At 36.6% G+C, this 16689-nt stretch overlaps 1 pseudogene; it reads right to left on the bottom strand.

Moving 5' to 3' along the window:
* Positions 1–223: 223 nt before the first annotated feature.
* On the bottom strand, positions 224–6746 carry LOC132680536 (nuclear receptor coactivator 7 pseudogene; annotated as a pseudogene).
* Positions 6747–16689: the final 9943 nt, after the last annotated feature.

Here is a 16689-nt window from a genome sequence, read left to right on the forward strand (position 1 = left end):
ATCTCATCAATTAGTACCCACAATGACTCATTTTTCAAATTAAGAACTTATGTTTCAAATGGATAAAGAATCTCAGTCCAGGGCACATTATTTCTAGGAATTCTCATTCGTCACCACTTGATTCTCTGACTCCTTATTCCACTGACCAGAGCAGGGCAGCCCAAGACTACACATCTCTTCCTGGAGCAGGGCACAGGATACCTTCTTATATTTCAGACAGCTGTTAACACAGGCTCTCCAGAGAAACAGCAAACCAATACTCTGGCTACTTTCTTCGTTTGCCATATTGCTGGACTATGGCTGCAGTGTGCGTGACAAGGAATTTTCCCATTGGCTTTCCTACTTTAATGCACAGAAAGGTGAGTGGAGTCTTGCTTTTCGCTTCTTTTGAAAGAAGTGTATCTTCAGTAGGTACCTGAATTCTTTCTGGTAGCCAAAACTGAATTTCAAACTTACTATCCATTTGTGCACCTTGGCAGTTGTGATTCAGAAGAGATTTTAAAGAGGTGCCTGGACACTATACCTATTTGCTTCTGTAGGCAGAAGAAGGCCATTTGCTGTGGGAGGGACACTCTTTCACCCAGCTTTTATCTGGCTCTTTATTGCTTTCAGCTGATGAATCACCTACCTGGGAAACAGAATTACTAAGGGTGATGTCTGCCCTCACTAGCTCAATACTTTTGCCATCATTAATTCTGGCTTCTGCAACTTTATAACTGTGACCCTTCTTTCTTCTTATGAAGGTAGTATTCAATGAATTTAACTTTATCTAGATTTCCATGTACATTCATGTGCATTCAATGTTTTCTACTTGGATTTCTGGGGAACCCAACTACTTGTCCATGACTGGCACTATATCTTGCTTTTCACAGGTTTCTAAAGCTACGGCTCCCTTCAGTTCAGCATTATTGTCTGTTCCTGAAAAGCTCAGGGCTGGCTCCACCTACATTTCTGTAGCAGGAGTATTGTTTATGACTTAGCCTTCCTTAGCTCTTCTGGGTCAAGAGAAAGGCACTCTGTTGAGGTGTCTCTTTTGTCCATTCTGCTATCAGTTGGAGAAGAAACTTCTTCCAAGTCAAGGGAGTTAAAATCTCCCCTCAAAGGAAATTTTCTTTGGCTATAGTTCAGATGTAGCACGAATGTCAGAAGGTTCCTTGCTGAACTTAGTCACATTTATAGATCCATTGGTTGCCTCCCCAGAAGATTCTAGCATCTTTAACTTCCTTGACACAGAGCGAGTGGTCTGAGGGCTTTGTAGGTGTGTATTTTGTTGACTTCTCCAAAGGCCCTGTTGTTTTGGAGCTCGAAGCGATGGTTCTCTCTCCATCCCGCTGGTTTTTGGGTTTTTTTTCCTTGTTGACATCTTTGAAGTCACTGACCCATGGAAGAGATTGTTTCCATTGCCTTCCACTATGACATTTCCCACATGAAGAGCAAGGTGACCTGCCATCACTTGGAGATTGGGAAGGTCTGGCTTCAGAAAAGGGTATCAATCTATTCAGTAAGTTTTTGAGCTATTTGTGATGGCAATGTAATCTTAACTTCATTTTTTAAACAACAAAGTTCCTTTTTTATTTTTTATTTTTTTCTGTTTTATTTTTTTTCTGTTTCAGTTCTTCATGGCAGGAAGAGCGAGATTTTAAAGTATTTTTATTTAAATATATCACATCTCTTGGTATGTTTACTCCTAGATAATTCAATCGCCATAATAAATGAATTACATTTTATTATATTTCTTAAATAATTGGTAGAATAAGCTGTGAAATTATCTAGGCCTGCTACTTAGCTGGCTATAGTTCTTGATGACTTTCTCTATTACTCCCAGAGGTCGGTCTGGTTAATTTATATTTTCCCAGACTGTGACCTTTTCAAGGTGGCTTGAATCAAGCAAACTTCCACTTTTCAGTCAGAGGGAACTCAACAACTTTGTTGCATTAAGTGGAAAACTGTAGATTATTCCCGATGCTGCTGTTTTAATATTATTATTGTTATCGTTATTGTTATTAATCCTGTCACTCCTATTAACTCCAGAATGTGATCTACACAGAGAATGAAGATACCCTGGGAACCATTCTAGTAGGAACTATTCCAACCATCTCTGAACGGTTCTTTTGGGACTCATTCCCTTCAGGCGAAAGCAGGTGGGGGGCAGTATGGTCTTTATATCCACCCCGAACGAATCTCTAGGATGACTTATGTCCACCAGTGCAAAAGATAGCATGCATGTGTGCATTTGTGTATGTGACCAGACTAATTTCCCTTTTTCCACTAAGTTCTGATAAGAGATGTTTAACAACTCGGTTCAATTATTTTTAGTGTATTTATTTATTTTGAGAGAGAGTGTAGGGGAGGGAAAGAGAGAGAGGGGAGCGAGAATCTCCAGGAGGCTCCTCACTGTCCGCGCATAGTCCAGTGCAGGGCTCGAACCCACAAACCTTGAGATCGTGACCTGAGCCGAAATCAAGAGTCGGACACTTAGTGGACTCAGCTCCCAGGTGCCCTGACAACTCTGCTTGATTTTAAACAGAACTTCTTCTCACCCATCTTCCTCAGTTTTTGAAGCTCATGAAAGCTCTATGCCACAGAGAAGTCTTATTTAACCTTGATATATCTGTCAAGCACAGAAAAAGTGAAGTATCTATTTCCTTCTATTTTCCCTGAATCAGTTTTCACCTTCTGCATGAAAATAAATAAATAAATAAATAAATAAATAAATAAATAAATACATAAAGGATTCTCTTTTAGCTCATCAAGTAAAGTTGTCTGTATTAATGTTTCGTTTATCCTCTTGCTATATATATGTATATATATATACATACATATATATATATACATATACATATATATATGTATATATATATATACATACATATATATATACATATATATATGTATATATATATATATATATATATATATATATACATACACACATATAGGCTTCTTAACCAGCTCATTGTGCCATAGACTTTTGACCTTAAAAGCACTGTAAGCTTGTTCTACTGCCTATTTTCCTTAAATACATTGAAGTAAGTCACTCTATAATCTCTAGCATCTTTTTGGTGAAAATAGAGACTTACAGTATGTTTGTTTAGTTTTGAACACAGTGGGGCAATTTTCAAATATAATTGCACATTGCCCAAGTTCCAGATTTTTGGTTTCCTTAAACAGATCTAAGTATAAGAAAGGAAATGTCAGAAGAGATTCAGAAACTTTAGGAAGCAAACATCAGAAAGCCAGAAGGACATTGACTGGATATTGACAATTAGGAAGAAGAAAGGACTCCAAGTGTCACTGACATTTTGCAAATGCATAGATGGGTGCAGGAAGCATTCTGGGCAAAATTACGAGTCTCAGGATGGGAGAGGAGATGTACTGGGGTCGTCAGAGGCGGCGCAGCCACCAGCACTGGCCCGGGGGCTCACCGGCATCTCATAAATGCTTTTTGAATGACTGTTAGATGAATTCCATACCAGACACACTGAATTTGATGTGGACGTTTTCTGTGGTCCTGTAACCTTAAACCTGTGGGGCACTCTTACTTTACAAAGCACTTTCATATGCTGCCCCATTAATCCCCACAATAAACCATGGAGTAAAATATCATTAAAGCCTTCTTATAGCTGAGGAAATGGGGCTTAGAAAGATTAAGTTCCTTACTTAAGTTATATGTTTAGTATGAGCCAGAGATGAGGTTTAAGCCCAAGTGTTTTTGAAACCCAAACCTGGGCTCTTTCTCATACTGTGGAGTGTCCAAGTAGCAGTAGCTTTGGCCGCCCGTAGCTGGCTCTCTCAGACACATCTGAGGAAATCATCATGCTTGGAAAGACACAAATATTTACAGAGAGAGTTAAAAATGAGAGCACATCAGCAGTAGGCAAGAGACTCACAAAGGATGGAACGCTATTTTTTTTTTTCACTGCAGTGTGACCAACACGGAGGGAAACTCAATGCTGTACTTACTGAGTCAATGATTCCCCAGAATGTGCTGGAAGAAGACAGCTGAGTGGGGATTTGCTGATCGATTAGATTGCTTTTGAGAACTTTTTGAGAAATCACTTTTGTTTTTTTGCATTGGTTTTTGTTTGAGGTCATTTTTTATAGGTCTATTGGACAGTCCCTACATCCATTCTATACCAGTCACTTTCAGTTGGATCCCTTTCAGCTCTTTCTTTATTTCATTTTGATTTTAAAAGGCTTGTCTCCTTTTGCTTAATTTTTTTTTAATCTAAAGAAATTATCTGTGTGCCCAGTTAATATTGCTATTTGTTTATTTCATATCCTTTTTCCATATGCTACCATCTCCTTTCTGAGTTTTTATTTTGGGCTTATGGTATTGTTTTCTATCTTCTATCATTTTCCTAATTTATTTTAGCTTGTTTGGAACATCTGTTCTTCCATTGGAGGGCTTCCATTTCCTAGACGGTCATTATTCTATGTCAATATATCTTTTTTTAAATTTTTTTTAACATTTATTTATTTTTGAGACAGAGAGAGACAGAGCATGAACAGGGGAGGGTCAGAGAGAGGGAGACACAGAATCTGAAACAGGCTCCAGGCTCTGAGCTGTCAGCACAGAGCCCGACGCGGGGCTCGAACCCATGGACCGTGAGATCATGACCTGAGCGGAAGTCGGCCGCTTAACCGCCTGAGCCACCCAGGCGCCTCTCAATATATCTTTTTAAAAAAAGGAAGCGCATGGTATTTAACTGTGATCATTTGCATTGTGCTACTTTTTTCTTTCTCTACATTAAATTTGTTTCATGGTATTTGAGGAAGAAGGAGTGCAAAGAGTTTTTCTAGGCTCATGGCTCTAATGCCTTCCCTGTAATTTCCATCAGTTCTTTAATGTTATGGTCCCTTACCATTTGAAATCTTCTAATAGTTTCCTTTGTTTATTTTAAACACACCCAACTCCTGCTTTTGCCCCTGTCGTTCTTCTAATAAATTTAGGTTTTCTTTCAGATAGTCTCTCCTTGATGTAGGGTTCTGTCGTAGAGGGATTTTGCAGACTTCATAGACATCAGATCGTTCACGTGACATCATCTTAAATCATGGACTCACGCTATTTAGCCACAATTTAGCATATGAAAAAAATACGTATAGTTTCAGTAGAGTTTTTCAAATTGTCCTGCCCATGTTCCAGCGCACGCCTGGTGGCAAGTTGGGGCATCTCCACTGCTCGCATCCATCACGTGTCAGCTTGTCCCTCTTTCCTCCTGAAGAGATGCTGGTACCATTCAAGTCTTGTGCTGCCAGGCATTTGTACCCTCTCCTCTCATTTCCTGGTTTCGTGTCGTGAGTGTCACCGTGAGGTGTTGGTTTTGCTATTATGGTTTTTGAGGAGAGATTCCAACGTGACTCTGTTCCAGCCACTGTTTTCATAGCTCTTCACCTGCCCTCAAGGTGAGAGCACAAAGCTCAGCCTTCAGGCTTTAACTGGTATAACTGTTTGGATTTTGGACTTGAGTGCTTTAAAAATACATATTTCTTGGGACTCCTGGGTGGCTCAGTCGGTTAAGCATCCGACTTCCGCTAAGGTCATGATCTCACAGCTTGTGAGTTTGAGCCCCACATCGGGCTTTGTCCTGACAGCTCAGAGGCTGAAGCCTGATTCAGATTCTGTGTCTCCCTCTCTCTCTGCCCCTCCCCCTATTCATGCTCTGTCTGTCTCTCTCAAAAACAAAGAAACATTAAAAAATTAAAAATACATATTTCTTAAATTAACAAAAGAGAATAAGCATCTATATTTTATTTATTTATTTTTTCAATATATGAAATTTATTGTCAAATTGGTTTCCATACAACACCCAGTGCTCATCCCAACAGGTGCCCTCCTCAATACCCATCACCCACCCTCCCCTCCCTCCCACCCCCCATCAACCCTCAGTTTGTTCTCAGTTTTTAAGAGTCTCTTATAAGCATCTATATTTTAGATGCCTTATTTTCTGAAACTTAAACCTTCATATCCTTCTGTAAAAGTTTGTACACATACTCAAACACATACACTAACCCCTCATAATTGAAAACTTACCTTGATCTCCACAAAACATTCTAAATGACACAGCATATTCTTTATCACCAAATTACCTCATATATTCTCTTTTCCGCTTTATAATTGTTATCAGATTGACGTGTCTGTCCTCATTATCAGAGTGAACCGCAGAGCTGTTCCACTGGTTTGATTTTACTGTAGAATGGTGCCTTTTTTTTTTTCTTTAAGACAGAAAATTCCCAGTCACCCCTCCTATCCCAGTGACAAATAGAATAAAGAAAATATCTTAGCAAACTGAAAACAAACACCTGTAGTGATGAGATAGGAATGTTTTTTTTTTTTTTTTGCAATTAAAAAAAACTAAACCCATGTTTTTCTTGAACACTCAAGTTTATGTGTGGATTTCATTAAGAATGTTACCAGATGTCAAATATGTACAAACCATTTCTACATTTCTTAACTGGTGATAAACTAAGAAGTAAACAATCGTCTTTGAGTGGCAGTAAATACTATGATAAATACTCGGCCAAGGAAATCTTTACCTGCTGGAAACAATTTTTAACTGTCAATGTAGCTCTAATGCCATATTTTCTACCTGGTTATATTTGACGTCTCCTGAAGCCAGACCATTAGTGAGATGCGTTATCTCACTGAGGCCTTCCTCTGAACCTTTACAAGGACACCCCACAGCCCGTGGCCATACAGGCTCATAGTCTCCTGAACAAGTTATCGAGGACTGCAACATCTTCATAGTGTCCCTAACTATCCATTGTTAACTTAATTTAGTAGTTAATGCAGTCAAATAGGATGTATGATTAAAATGTGAAACACAGCTCTGTGCATCTAGCTAATTGTTTGTTTGGTTTAACTAATTAATAGGATCTATTTCAAAATGTGCCCAGTTTTATGAAAAGTAATTTTGGTTTTACTACAGTAATTTGTACACTCCATAATTTCTGGCACAGTATATGGCAATTTATAAACTCATTTACGGTTTCTCTTTACTCATATCTTATATGATATATATACTTAGTATGTGTGTGTGTGTGTGTGTGTGTGTGTGTGTGTATATATGTAAAGTAGTTCATGTAGCATTCAACACAAGAGTTCTAGTAATAAATATAACATGCTTTTAGCTAAATATTTTCATGAAGTGGTTTAAAACATTTTTCCTGAGTAAAATTCCGTTATAGACTCACATGCACACACATACACACACACACACATCTTCTTTATCCATTCATCTTTGGACACTCAGGTCGCTTCCATATCTTGGGTGTTGTGAATAATCTTGCGATACACCTAGAGGTTTGTATATATTTTTGAATTAGTGCTTCTATTTTCTTTGGGTATATACCTAGCAATGACAGTACTGGGTCATATGGTATTTCTATTGTTAATTTTTTGAGGAAACTTCATGTGGTTTTCCATAGTGACTGCTTTGCTGGAAAAAAAACAGGTGAAGGGGATTAAGAGGTATAAACTTCTAGTTATAAAATAAATAAGTCATAGGCACGCAAAGCACAGCACAGGGAATGTAGCCAGTAACACTCTAATAACTTTGTATGGTGACGGTCACTATACATGTGGCCGTGAGCAATATGTAATGTACAGAATTATCAAGTCACTATGTTGTAAATCAGAAACGAATATAAAACTGTGTGTCATATATACTTCAATAAATAAACAAATAAACAAATTTCCTGGAGCTCAAAACCTAACTTATATTTTCAAATATGACTCTTATTTTCTGGAAAAAAAAAAGTCTCACACGGGCGTTACCAAATCGATTTTCACGTGAATAATTCCACATTTTCCCCTGAGAACAGTGCTTACTGAGAGCTTGAGGGATTTGAAGTAAAGGGCAGTTTATCCTCTGCATCTTCATTGTGATTTGTATTCCTCAATCAGAGATTAAAACTATTTAGAAAGTAAATCTTCCCAAGCTCTTTGGACCTATAGATACAAACTGAAAACATAAGTTTGTTCAATTCTCCATCTCCAAAAACTTCCAGCCAAGTGGAAATCTTAAATATCTGTTACCTTTCAGGATACAGAATGATTTAAAAAAAATGATTTTCTTCTTTTAAAAATCTTGTATAAGTTTCAAAAGAAAGGAAATAAAGGAATTAAAATTTATTGGAAGTCTAACATTTGTCAGCCACTATGCTGGGACTTGTGCTTAATCATATTGACTTCCACTTAATTTACTTACTTTTAAAGTATCATAAAAACTAGATTATATTGTCTTATAAATGAAATAGATGTCCGTGTCTTTGTGATATGTTAAAGCCTCAAAAATAAAATAGGTTCTATTGTCTTATCTGACATGGGAAGAAACGATGAGATCAAAACCACAACTTAACCATCAGTAAGTAAGATGTTTGTATAGAAGCTTCACTGGTTCAAATGGTGAGTTTTCTCATTTTCCTACTCATGTTGTGTAAGGCAGGCTCACCGGGGTTAGAGAAGCCATTCACGTGGGTAATTGCTCCCTGCAAAATAATAATCTATTTTTTTTTATCTGAAATAACATTTCAAAGGCAGAACGGAGCTAAGATTGTAACACTTACTTGCATAAGGGATACATGTTTGGTACCATTTGTCTCATTTTAAAATAGGAGCTTAAACCAAATAAACAGAGATAATGTACACGTCGACTGTGAGAGGAATTCTATACTTGCCTGGAAGTTCACAATCATATGAAAATGTGAAACTGTCACATAATTTTACCAAAAGCTCCTTTACTCTTTCTTGAAAATGAAACAGGAATTCTTGTGAGTTTCGTAATCTGTAACCCGTTACAAGAAGCGCATTGTACAAAAGAAGGAAAAAAAAAAAGAGTTTGTTACAGTTAGAGCAGTTTGGAGCTCAATAAGCAAGATTTCATTCTTGGCTGGTGACAAACAGGCAGTGTGGTCATGAAAAACTAATTCAACTGTCTGTCCCTCTATTTCCTTGTCTGTGACATACCAGGAGGAAGTCAATATTCCTGTCATTGGCATTATTCCTTATCATTGTCTGAAAGTTTAATCAATGGAATAACACAAGAAATGGAAATGTGAGCCATCCCTGTTGGATCAAAACCAAAAAACCACTAGAAGACAACACAGGGGAAAACATGTTGATTCGTCTTAACGATGGTCAGGTCAATGGTTTTTTTGGCCATGACTCCAAAAATACAGGCAATAAACGCAAAAAGTAGACAAATATGATTACGTTAAACTAAAAAGCATCTGCACAGCCAAGGAAACAATTAACGGAGTGAAGAGACAACCAGTGGAATGAGAAACTATTCTAAAGCATACATCTAATAAGGGGTTAATATTCAAATCACGTAAGGAACTCCTACAACTCAAGGGAGGAAAATAACTCAGTTAAACAAATAGGCAAAGCACACAAGTAGACATTTTCTCAGCGAAGATATACAAATGCCCAACAGGTATTTGAAAAATTGCTCAGCATCACTATTCCTCTGGGAGACGCAGAGGGATTAAAGAAAAGAGAAAATATATACTGTCATTATATACTAGCAGATGTCTTAGATATAGTGGGCAATTCATAAGGAAGGACCAGGTGGGACACACAGATTCTGGAATTTTCTACATCTAAATGAGCTGAAACCAAAAGTCTGGGTGGTCTTACCAAAGACGAGTGCAGAGAAACATGAGAACCCAGGAGCCACATCCCGTGTCTGATGGAACTAGGTTACCAGGGGATGGAGGTAGAAGGGGCCGTTAAGCCAGAGGAAAAACAGGTGAAAATTGTACCTCGAAAGCAAAGTGAGAAAAGCGGGGCAGGAGTGGAGCTGTTTATCTGAAACAAATGCTATTACATAAGATGACGACTAAAAAAGACCTCGGACCCAAGGAGTCCGATATTCCAGTGAAATCCTTTAGGAAATACTCTCCTGTCACTGATTTGAGGTGAAGGAAACAGTAACCCGACTTGCACACATGATTACAGAAACGTGAGTAAAACAATGACAAAAATATCTACTTGGTTACTAAAAGAAATGTGTATTATTAACAAATGAGATTTCGCACAGAAATGAAAAGACGTTTTCTCATGCTCAGAAATGCAGTAACATCATCCGTAACACTAGAAAGTCAGATGAGAAAAGCTACATCATCATTTTTCAGGAGTCTGCAAAGGTCGTCATGAAATTCCTCAGTAAATTCTATGGTGAAACAGGCTGTTTCTTTACCCAATACATAAGCTATCGGGATGTACTTCCAGGAGGCAATTATGGTTTTTAACTTATATTTTTGTTTGTGAGTTTTCAAAGATTTAAAATGTCTTTTTTTTTTTTTTTTTTTAAAGAATGCATGCTGTATGAGGGAACACCTGTCATTTCTTCTGTTTTGTTTTTATCTGTTTGCACAAACCATTCTTTTGCCACGCACCGTATCTGGTGACTAGCCACCTTCGTTGATCCATGTGTATATGAGAAGCAGGTGACCTTTGTCACATCCCCACACAGTCTACAGCTGATTAGTACAGAAGTGACACAAGCTGAGATCATCTGCATGTGTACCTGAGATTCTGAATCAGTATCCTTCTGAGCGGCTGAAACTGAGGACAGGTAAATACGGTCCCTCTTGGTAACCACGTTTATCATTTAAACGACAAACAGAAGAGATCTGAGACTGCCAGTGAACAAGGAGAAGGCAGTGGCTGGAGACACATGCAGGAGGAAAAACAAACACAGGCAAGTGGTAAAGTGAGAGCAGCATCCGGATTCTCAGTAATATTTCAACCCTTTTACGCTAATCAAGTTCGTATTGCTATATTCTTATAATTCATTTTGCCATTGAAATCCGCACAGGTTGAATTCTTACGTAAGGCTCAAGTGCTGAAATGACCATAGGTAGTAGATTATGTTAATTCCCAGATTTATTTTCTAGCGTCCTGAAAAAAAAAATCTTGGAGAATGAAAAGAGATACGTAGACCCATCCTCCTTCCATTAAAGAAAGAAATGCTTTTCTTAGAACCAGGAAGTTTCCTTATGACATTCTTCCTAAAAATTTGAATTCCAAGCAAGCAATCAATATCCAGTACAAATATTTTGAAATGATGGCATACATATACGAGTAAACATCCAAAAATAAAAATAAGAACATGTAGATGTATTTTTTTTTCAAAGCACAGACTCCTCACTACATAATTATATCTCTAATACACTGAAAATTATAATGGTATAGAAAAACATTTAAAAATGTTTCAGGGGCCCCTGGGTGGCTCAGTCGGTTAAGTGTAAGACTTCGACTCAGGTCACGATCTCGCGGTCCGTGAGTTCGAGCCCCGCGTCGGGCTCTGGCTCAGAGCCTGGAGCCTGCTTCCGATTCTGTGTCTCCCTCTCTCTCTGCCCCTCCCCCGTTCATGCTCTGTTTCTCTGTCTCAAAAATAAATAAACGTTAAAAAAAATTTTTAAATAAAAAAAATAAAAATAAATAAAAATAAAAATGTATTTCAGCTTATTGTTTATATTATTTTACAGTAATATTTTCTGATGTAACTTTTTGAGTTCCAATTGGTCTAACCAAATAATTCATAAATGAAGGCCAAATCAGTATTCCATAGAGGCTGTTTTGCACAATAAGAACAATAAAAATACCTTTCAAGCTATAGAATTAAGGACCCAGAAGCACAGGCTACTGTGTGATCTTACAAATATCTTCAAATAGTGTTGCAGGCATGCTGAAAATCGGAACAAGTTTTCAACTGATAAAAATGATTAAAGTCCTAGGATTATTGTGATATGATACCACAGACTGGAACGAGATCAGCTAAAATAATTGCACGGTGCATCATTTTTGAACACAACCGGTATTTTTCTTATTCTTTTGCGTATTTTTAAGGTTTTCCGAGTAACGAACCATGAATATCTGTATTAACTTTCATGCATAACTGATCCATGTAGTACAATCTCATCTATTGTATTATTAAAATGAGGATTTTTGTTATCAAACGAAACGTAATATAGATAAGAGTAGTTTGGGAAAACGGAAACAAACAAATTGGAAGTATTGCGCTCCAAGATTCTGCTACTACCATAGGCTTTCTGGGTTTTTATCCTACAGGTTTGTATTTTTGTATGACAGACATTAGCTTATATATAAAATTTTGTTGACAGGGTCTGCATGGCTTTAAATGCCAATAGTACTGCTTAGATTATCAATGATAACAAGGTAGAAAAACAATGTTGCAGAAAAAAATGTCAGAACGCAAGACCTTATGCTGATTTTCAGGGCGCCTGGGTGTCTCAGTCGTTTGGGTGTCTGACTTCGGCTCAGGTCGCGATCTCACGGCTCTAGAGTTCAAGTACTGCCAACTGTTTGGAACCTGAAGCCCGCTTCGGATTCTGTGTCTCCCTCTCTCTCTCTCTCTCTCTCTGCCCTTCCCCATTCACGCTCTGTTTCTCTCTCCTTGAAATATAAATAAATATTTAAAATGTTTAAATAAAAGACTTTATGCTGATTTTGTGGTTAAGTCCATTTCTGTCATGAATTACTGTATGCTCATAAGAAAGAATCAATAAACAATTGTTCACAGACCAAAGTGACTTCCTTTTGTAGGTAAAACTTTACTGGAACATGGCCACATTCACTTGTTAATGTATGTGGTCTGTAGTGCTTTTGCTCTAAAATGGCAGAAACAGTTATTGCGGCAGAGATGATATGGAAATATTAATTATTGATGCCCGTACTAAAAAAACGTTGGCCAACTCCTGCAGTAGAAGATCTAAGAAATGTAACATTTGGTCACAGCATCCAAATGCTTACGCTGTAGGTAAGTAGAAAAATATGCACATTTGGGGCCCCTGGCTGGCTCAGTTGGTTAGGTGTCCGACTTTGGCTCAGGTCATGATCTCTTGGCTTATGAGTTCGAGCCCCACATCAGGCTCTGTGCTGACAGCTCAGAGCCTGGAGCCTGCTTCAGAGTCTGTGTCTCCCTCTCTCTCTGCCCCTCCCCTGCTTGTTCTCCGTCTCCCTCTGTCTCTCAAAAATAAATACATGTTAAAAATAAATTTTAAAAAAAGGGAAAGAAAAATATACACTAAGTACATAACCACCAATATCTGCAGTTTATCTAATAATTTCCTTAACCGTGATTTTCTACTTGGGAAAAACTCCATTTGAGAGAGTTATCCAGGATCTTTAGTGATATAGGCAAAAGTGATGTTTCTAGATAGACTAGGGTGAATTAAGAACTTAACATCTAAAAAATTGAATTGAGGAGTGCCTGCGTGGCTCATTCAGTTAAGCATCGAACTCTTGATTTCTTTCAGCTCAGGTTATGATTTCACAGTTCATAGTTCGAGCCCCTCATCGGACTCTGCACTGACAGCACAAAGTCTGCTTCGGATTCTCTCTCTCCCTCTCTCTCTACTCCCTCCCCGTTCTCTCTCTCTCTCAGTATAAATAAACATTAAAAAATACAAATTTGAGTTAAAGACAAATAAAAATAACATTTTATTTCATCTATGTACAGTTTAAAAGTTAACGTATTTAACATAATATTGATTTATATTTTGATTTTTGATTTAACAACTCAAGAGTGAACCATAGCTGGAATTCCCTTTAGAAGCTTAAAAAAAGGCATGCATCTGGTTGAAAATACAGACACAGCTTTAAAATCTAAACATTTTCAATCCCACGTATGTTTTATGCTTTGACAAATGGTGTCCATAGAGGTGAATAAAGGTATAGAAGGAGAAATATATGTGAGTGTCAGCTTCTCTTATGGTATGGGTTTTGCAGACTGATTTTGTTTCGTTGAGTGACTTGATATAAGTCCTAGAGTATAAGGAGAATTACTATTCTGGATGAAGAACTACATTGAAAAAAATAACATGATAACAGAGAAACATTAGGAATACAGAACTAGAATGTTAGAATGTTAGTTAAGCTGTTTGTGCCTCTCTTATTTGTGATTTTTTTTTTTTTTATTGTGGTAAGGATAGTTAACACAAGATCGACCCTCTGAACGCATTTCCCAGTACACAAGACAACAGCAACTGTCATGGAGCAGATCAATAGAATTTATTCATCTCACATAATTGAAACTTTACATGCATTGAACTACTCCCCACTTCCCCTCTCCTGACAGCCACCATTTTGCTCTCTTTCTATGAGGTTGAATGTTTTAGATATCCCTTGTAAGTGGGACCATGCAATACTTACCATTTTGTAACTGGCTTATTTTACTTCACATAATGTCCTCCAGATTTGTCCCTGCTGTTGCATATGACAGGATTTCTGTCTTTTTAAAGGCCAAATAATATTCCAGTGTGTGTGTGTGCATATGTGTACAAATGTGATTATATGCATATATACGTGTGCATATAAATATATAATATATATAATAAAATGTATATATAATAAATATATAATATATATTTATACATAATAAAATATACACATATTTATACACACATACACATATACAAGAATTGAAATCAGAATGTCAAAGAGATATCTGCATTTCCATGTTTATTACAGCATTATTTGCGTGGGAGTAATAAACATCGTAGTGAAGATATCTCTTTGGAACTGATTTCAATTATTTTGGATATATACCCAAAAGTGGGATTTCTGGATCATATGCTAGATCTGTTTTTAATTTTTGAGTGACCTCTACACTATATATATATTCTAAATGGTGGCTGCACCATTTTGCAGTCCCACCAACAATGCACATGTGTTCTAATTTTTCGACATCCTCCTCTTGATATATATATATATATATATATATATATATATATATATATATATCTCTGGTATAGATAAATATACATATACAGATTTATACATATATGTATATGTATAACATACATATACATATTTTGGATTTTGGAAAATTGCCACAGCTGTTGGCTGTGAAGTGATATCTCATTGAACATTTCCCTGTGGATTAGTGATGTTGAGCATCTTTTCATATACCTTTGGCTATGTGTATATCTGTGTTAGAGAAATATCTATTCAAGTCTTCTACCCATTTTAACTGGGTTCTTTATTTGCTACTGTAGGATCCCTTATATATTTTGCAAATTAACTGCTTAGCAGATATATGGTTTACAAATATTTTTCCAATCCTATGTTGTTTTTTTCAACTTGTTGAATATTTCCTGTGCTGTGCACAAGTTTTTCTTTGTTTGTTTGATATGATCCCTTTGGTCTACTTTTGCTTTTCCTTTGATGCCTCGTCCAAGAAGTCCTAGCTAAGACCAATGTCATGAAGCTTTTCCCCCTATGTTTTTTCCTAATAGTTTTACAGTTTAAGTTCTAGTTATCTTTAAGTCTTTGACCCATTTTCAGTTTATTTTTGTGTATGGTGTAAGACAAAGGTCTAATTTCATTATTTTGCATGTGGATATCCAATTTTCTGTATATCATTTGTTGAAGAGACTATCCTTTTCCCATTGCGTATTCTTGGCACTTTAGTTGAAAATAATTGATATTATGTGAATTGATCACTATATGTGAAGTTTATTTCTGGGCCATCTATTCTCTTCCATTGATCTATGTATCTTTTTTTATGTCAGTGCTATACTGTTTTAATTACTACAGCTTTTTAATATATTTGAAATGAGAAAGTGTGATATTCCCAGCTTTGTTCTTCTTTCTCAAGTTTGCTTTGAAAATTTGAGGTCTCAAATCATAGCATGGATCCCTCCCTTCTTGGTGAGACAGTCTCTGTGTCATTTCAATGTAAGGCTACATTTCATAAATGGAAAATGAAATATTGACAAAAGATTTACCTTTTCACGTGGAAGGACAGATTTTATGTCTTTGCAATCTGCACTTGCAAAATTAAAATCGGTAATCTGTTTGTTTCATGCCAAGTAACAAATTCCTGATTTCTGAATTTCTAATATATAAGGTTCATTTTAGATCTAAATACATTACATAGCAAAATATGGTATTTTTAAATTACAAGCAATTTTAGATATTATAATTTTAACCCATCATTGTTTTTAGCTGAGCAAATTGAGATTCAGCGATATATGGAAGTAACTTGGTTATAGAGTTAGTCATTTTCCAAGCTAAAATATGTTCTCAGTGTTCCTAAAATGAAATTCTGCCTTAATTGTGAAAACTGTTTGGTTATTACTTCAGTACAAAAAAAAAGGTAAATAATAAAAGCAGAATATCAGAAACACTCATTAGGGTAATTCGGGCGTGTATTTTGTTGCTAGACAAACTCACTTAGGCAGTCATTGGTTTCATTGATATTCTAGGGAATTATGGGAGGAATATTCACCAAAACTAATGCCAGTTATGTATGTAAATCCTCTGCACAATGATGGAAGAATAACCCCAAAGTGTTTGACTTAATTAATCTTTTTCTGAGGCCCTTCACTACAGAACTAAAAATCTAAATAATGAGTAGGGACAGAGTATTAAGTATCTTTCTGCACTTAGGGGATGATTAATTATAATGGCTAAACCCCTGAACATTAAGTTGAATACTAATCTGATGACAGAGTTTGGAAATAAGCCAGTACTGCATCTGGGTTTTTTCTATCCTTTTGACAGAATAATAAAAAGAAAAAGAGGAACATATTAACAGTTTATGCTCATTCCACTTAATACAGTCTCTTTCAAATTTGCTTGGTAGTTAAGTGAAAGAGTAAATTTCTCCCACCTTCTTGAGCATAAATGTAAATTGCATACCTAGTGATTCGATA

The sequence above is a fragment of the Panthera onca genome, chromosome A1 (genome assembly GCF_046562875.1).
Source record: "Panthera onca isolate mPanOnc1 chromosome A1, mPanOnc1 haplotype 2, whole genome shotgun sequence".
NCBI classification, from domain to species: Eukaryota; Metazoa; Chordata; class Mammalia; order Carnivora; family Felidae; genus Panthera; species Panthera onca.